We start from the raw sequence: 6,094 nt of genomic DNA, 5'->3' as shown, positions 1-6,094 counted from the left end.
TATATGCATTCCTATGTTTATTGAAGTATTGTTTACAATAGTCCATATATAGAAGGAACCCAAGTGTCCATCATTAGAAGAACAAATAAGATATATATAAACTTTTCTTTTTTACTCATCCATAAAAAATAATGAAATGTTACCATTGGCAACAACATGGCTGTAACTAGAGAGTACAATGCTAAGTGAAATACATCAGTCAGAGAAAGGCAAATACCATATGATTTCAATCATGTGTGGAATTTAAGAAAGAAAACAAACCAACAAAGGAGAAAAAAAGAGACAAATTGAATCCAAAACCAAAACTGAAACTCAACAAAACAGAAGAAAACAAAAACCCAAGCTCTTAATTATCCAGAACAAAAAGATGTTTACCAGACTGGAGGTGGGTCAGGTAATGGGTGAAATAGGTGAAAGTGATTAAGAATACGCTTATCATGATGAACACTGAGCAATATGCAGAATTGTGAATCACTATATTATACACTTGAAAGTAATATAACACTGTATGTTAAATCTACTGGAATTAAAATAAAAAAAAAACCACTTACTAGGGGGATATAAGAATGGAGTCAATCTCAAAAACAGATATTGTGAACTTCAAGATAGGTTACTTAAAATTGTTCATACTAAACAGAAAAAAAGATAAGTAAATTAAGAAAGTTCAGAACTTAAAGGACTTCTTGGACTTTCATCAAGAACATCATTTTGGAGCATCTGGGTGGCTCAGTTGGATGGGCGTCCAACTTCAGCTCAGGTCATGATCTCACTGTTCATGGGTTTGAGCCCCACGTCAGGCTCTGTGCTGAGCTCAGAGCCTGGATCCTGCTTCCCATTCTGTGTATCCCTCTCTCTGCCCCTCTCTTGCTCATTCTCTCTCTCTCTCTCTCAAAAATAAATACACATTAAAAAAAGAATATCATTTTACACTTACAGAAGTCTCCGAAGGATAAGAGAATGCAAAATATATTCATTTGCATTTCCCTGATGATGAGTGATGTTGAGCATCTTTTCATGTGTATATTGGCCATTTGTATGTCTTCATTTGAAAAGTATCGATTTAGGTACATTTTCTATATTTTAATTGACTTATTTGTTGTTTTAGCTATGAAGTTGCATAGCATTTTTTATACAGATTTTATAGCGAGCCCTTATAAGGCACAAAATTTGTAAATATTTTGTACAATTTCATAGGTTGCCTCTTTATCTTGTTGTTTGTTGTCCAGATGCTTTTGAATTTGATGTAGTTCAACACGTCTGTTTTTGCTTATATTGCCTCTGATTTTGGTGTGAAATCAATATATATTTGCAAAGAATGTCAATAAAGTTTTTCCTTATATTGACGTCTACAAGTTGTAAACTTTCATATTTTTTGTTTTTTGTTAAATGTGTATTTCTTTTATGTTTGGTATGATGTAAGATAAGGATCTTATTTATTTATTTATTTATTTATTTATTTATTTTTGCGCATGGCTGTCCAGTTTTCCCAGCATCAATTATTGAAGAAACTTTTTTTCTCATTGTGTATTCTTGGTGTCTTTGTTGAAGATTAATTGAACACACATACTTGGGCTTATTTCTGGTCTCTATTGCATTCTGTAGGAAGTGATTACATTGAATCTGAAGATCATTTTGGGTAGTGTAGCCATTTTAACAAAGGTATTCTTCCAATTCATATACACAGGTTATCTTTCCATTTCCGTGTGTTTCCATTTCCAATTCATTTCATTAGTGTTACAGTGTAAGTGCAAAGGTCTTTTACCACCATGGTAAAATTTATTTCTAAGTGTTTAATTGTTTTTTGATTGATATTGTAAATGGGATTGTTCCTTCAATGTTAATATATGTTGATTTACATACTTAAACTTAAAATAATTCATTTTTTCCTTCTACCAAAATTATTTTAAAGTTTACTTACATATTTTTAGTAATCTCTACGCCCAATGTGGGGCTTCAACTCACAAGCCTGAGATCAAGACTCACACTCTCTTCTGACTGAGCCAGCCAGGTGCCCCCTCATTGTATCAGTAATTTTAATGGAGTCTTTAGTTTTTTCTAAATATGGTCATCCAGTCTGCCAATAAGGATATTTTACATTCTTTTAAAATTAGGTAACCTTTAATTTTTTTTCTATTTCTTAATATTCTAGCTAGGGCTTTCAGTACTCAGTTAAATAGAGGAGAAGCAGAGGACATTCTGGTCTTGTTCTTTGTTTTAGAGGGAAAACTTTCAGCCTAACACCAGTGAGTATGATGTTAGCCATGGGGTTGTCATATATGGCCTTTCTTATGTTGAGTTAGCTGCCTTCCCTCTAAACCCACTTTGCTGAGAGTTTTTACTCATAAAAGGATGCTGAATTTTGTCATAGTTTTTTTTTCTCTGCATCTATTGAGAGGACTGCATTATTTTTTTTTTAATTTTTTATTCTGTTTATATGATGCATCAGATTAATTGATTCATGTGTCTTGAACCACACTTGCATCTCAGAAATAAGTCCTACTTGGTCGTATGTAATAATAATTGAAAATAATAATTGTAATGTGCTGTTGAATTCAGCTTGCTAATAGTTCCTGAGGAATTTTACATCTGTGGTCATCATGAAATGTTGGCCTGTAATTTTTATTTTCTTTTAGAGTTCCCTTTCTTTGGTATCATATTAACATTTTTCTCATTAAAAAGTTTGGAAGCATTCCCTGTTCATCATTTTTTAAGAAGAGTTTGAGAAGGATACTTATTAATTCTTCATTAAATGTTTGGTAGAATTCACTAGTGATGGCATCTGCTCCTGGAATTTCCGTGTGGTGTGGTTTTGGTTATTGATTCAATTCTTTACTTGTTAATGACCTGCCTCAATTTTCCATGTCTTCATAATTCTGTATTTTAGGTGGTATATTTACAGAAATGTATCGTTTTCTCCTGTTAGTTAATTCCTAGACAAATAGTTTTTCATAGATGCTTCTTAAAATCATTTGTCATTCTGTGGCATAAGTTGCAATATCTCTTTCACTGATAATTTCATTAATTTTAGTCCTTTCTTTTTTTAGTTTAACTAAAGATTTGCCAATTTCGTTTATCTTCTCAAAAAATGGTTCTTTATTACATTGATTATTGATTTGGTTTTAATAGTCTCTGTTTAATTTTTATCTACTATCTTGTTTATTATTATCTACTTCTGTTAAATTTGGGCTTTATTAATTATTATTTTTAAGTTATTTTAATCAGTTAATTTAAGATCTTTTTTTTAAATGTTGATATGCATCACTATAAACTTTTTACTTAGAATTATTTTTGTCACATTTTATAAATTTTTCTATGTCATATTTCCATTTGTATTTTTTGCAAAATATTTATTTCCCTTTTAATAAATTTTTGACTCATTGTTTGTTCAGGAGTATGCACATACATATACAATGGAATATTACTCAGCCATCAAAAATGATGAAATCTTGCCATTTGCAATAATGTGGATGAAGCTAGAGTGTATATGATAAGTGAAATAAGTCAGAGAAAAACAAATACCATACAATTTCACTAATATGTGTAATTAAAAATATGAAATAAATGAACATAGGGGAAAATGATTGAAGCGAACCATAAAACAGACTCTTAAGTATAGAGAAAAAACTGAGTATTCTTAGAGGGGCGTTGGCCACTGGGATGGTTTAAATTAGTGAGGAGTATGAAGGAAGGTACTTGTTCTTTTGAGTCCTGGGTGTTATATATAAGTAATGAATCACTACATTCCGAAACCAATATTACACTATATTTTTACTTACTGGAATTCAAATATAAACTTGAAACAAAAAATTTAAAAAATAATAAAAAATCAAATATTTGAAGAAGAAAAAGCAGAGTTTTTCATTTTCTAAATCTTATGTTTTCCCTATAAATGTTCAAAGATCAGTAAACATTAGTTATTTAATTGTATTGGTTAAATGCATAAAGTTAAGCATAAGGCAAAGAATAAAGGGAAATAAAACTTAAGTATAAATATTATCAGTCTATTTACTCTCTAGACTCTGCCTCCCCTATGAAAGCTTTAGCCACTTCATTGCTGCAGAGGATCTAGATGAGGGGATTCAGCATGGGAGTAAGAATGGTGTAGAAGACAGACACCATTTTGCCCTGGGTGGGAGAATAATCTTAAGTGGTCCTCATGTATATGAACAAACCTGCTCCATACTACTTTCTCATCACCATGAAGTGAGAGGAACTGGTGGTAAAAGATTTCCGTTGGACCTCTCTAGACCCCATTTGAATGACAGCCACAGTAACATCAACATAGGAAGCAATGATTATTGCTACAGGGGAAATAAGAATAATAACATAGAATATAAATATCAACCATTAAATAACAATATGCTGGTGCATGAGAGGGTGAGAAGGGCAGGGACATCACAGGGACATCACAGACACCTTGGCACCACAAGATGAGAAAGACAATGCAACTACAGCTTCAATTAGACCATCAAGCGAGCCAAGAATGTATGAAGAAGCTGCCATGAGATCTTAATAGGTGGCAAATGGCAACATAATGGTCTCAGGCCATTGAGGTCAACAGGAAACATTCTGCTCCAGGCAGAGACACATATAAGAATATCTGGGCTCCACAACCAGCCAGAGAGATGGACTTCCTGCCAGACAAGTAGTTGAAAGCCATCTTGGGTACAGTGGTGCAGATGAGCATGAGGTCTATGAGGGAGAGTTGGCTGAGGAGGAAGTACTGGGGGTGTGGAGCTGGTTGTCCAGGCAGATGAGGAGAACGATAGCAGTGTTTCCCATGAAGGCCACTGTGAAGATGCCCAAGACCAGTGAGAAAAGGAAGATGCAAGCGGGGCTGTCATTGAAGATTCCCACCTGGTTAAAGTCTGAGTTAGAGTTCTGATTCTCCCATGCCATGATAAATGTTTACTGCAAGGAATACAAGAGGTGACAAATGGCTGTGATTGTGTTATAGAAACATCAAGCACTTCCTTCCCTAAGTCACCACTTCTACCAAATTGCCTAAGCAAGGGACAATTGTTTCTGTAGTCAGGTTTTTTTTTTTTCATTTTTAGACTAGGTATATTGAAGTATACTTTTAGTGTGATATTATTTTTATTATTTTTATTTTTTTATTTTATTTATTTATTTATTTATTTATTTAATATATGAAATTTATTGTCAAATTGGTTTCCATACAACACACAGTGCTCATCCCAAAAGGTGCCCTCCTCAATACACATCACCCACCCCCCCCCCCCCCCCCCCCCCCCCCCAACCCCCCCCTTTTTTTTTTTTTTTAATAGTCTCTTATGCTTTGGCTCTCTCCCACTCTAACCTCTTTTTTTTTTTTCCTTCCCCTCCCCCATGGGTTTCTGTTAAGTTTCTCAGGATCCACATAAGAGTGAAACCATATGGTATCTGTCTTTCTCTGTATGGCTTATTTCACTTAGCATCACACTCTCCAGTTCCATCCACGTTGCTACAAAAGGCCATATTTCATTCTTTCTCATTGCCACGTAGTATTCCATTGTGAATATAAACCACAATTTCTTTATCCATTCATCAGTTGATGGACATTTAGGCTTTTTCCATAATTAGGCTATTGTTGAGAGTGCTGCCACAAACATTGGGGTACAAGTGCCCCTATGCATCAGTACTCCTGTATCCCTTGGATAAATTCCTAGCAGTGCTATTGCTGGGTCATAGGGTAGGTCTATTTTTAATTTTCTGAGGAACCTCCACACTGCTTTCCAGAGCGGCTGCACAAGTTTGCATTCCCACCAACAGTGCAAGAGGGTTCCCATTTCTCCACATACTCTCCAGCATCTATACTCTCCTGATTTGTTCATTTTGGCCACTCTGACTGGCGTGAGGTGACATCTGAGTGTGGTTTTGATTTGTATTTCCCTGACATGGAGCGACGTTGAACATCTTTTCATGTGCCTGTTGGCCATCCGGATGTCTTCTTTAGAGAAGTGTCTATTCGTGTTTTCTGCCCATTTCTTCACTGGGTTATTTGTTTTTCGGGTGTGGAGTTTGGTGAGCTCTTTATAGATTTTGGATACTAGCCCTTTGTCCGATATGTCATTTGCAAATATCTTTTCCCATT

At 34.5% G+C, this 6,094-nt stretch overlaps 1 pseudogene; it reads right to left on the bottom strand.

Moving 5' to 3' along the window:
• Positions 1 to 4,005: 4,005 nt before the first annotated feature.
• LOC125935060 (olfactory receptor 2M2-like) lies at positions 4,006 to 4,899 on the bottom strand (annotated as a pseudogene).
• Positions 4,900 to 6,094: the final 1,195 nt, after the last annotated feature.

The sequence above is a fragment of the Panthera uncia genome (genome assembly GCF_023721935.1).
Source record: "Panthera uncia isolate 11264 chromosome A1 unlocalized genomic scaffold, Puncia_PCG_1.0 HiC_scaffold_17, whole genome shotgun sequence".
NCBI classification, from domain to species: domain Eukaryota; kingdom Metazoa; phylum Chordata; class Mammalia; order Carnivora; family Felidae; genus Panthera; species Panthera uncia.
The sequence above is the reverse complement of the archived record's forward strand: the minus strand, read 5'-3'. Positions and strand labels throughout refer to the sequence as shown.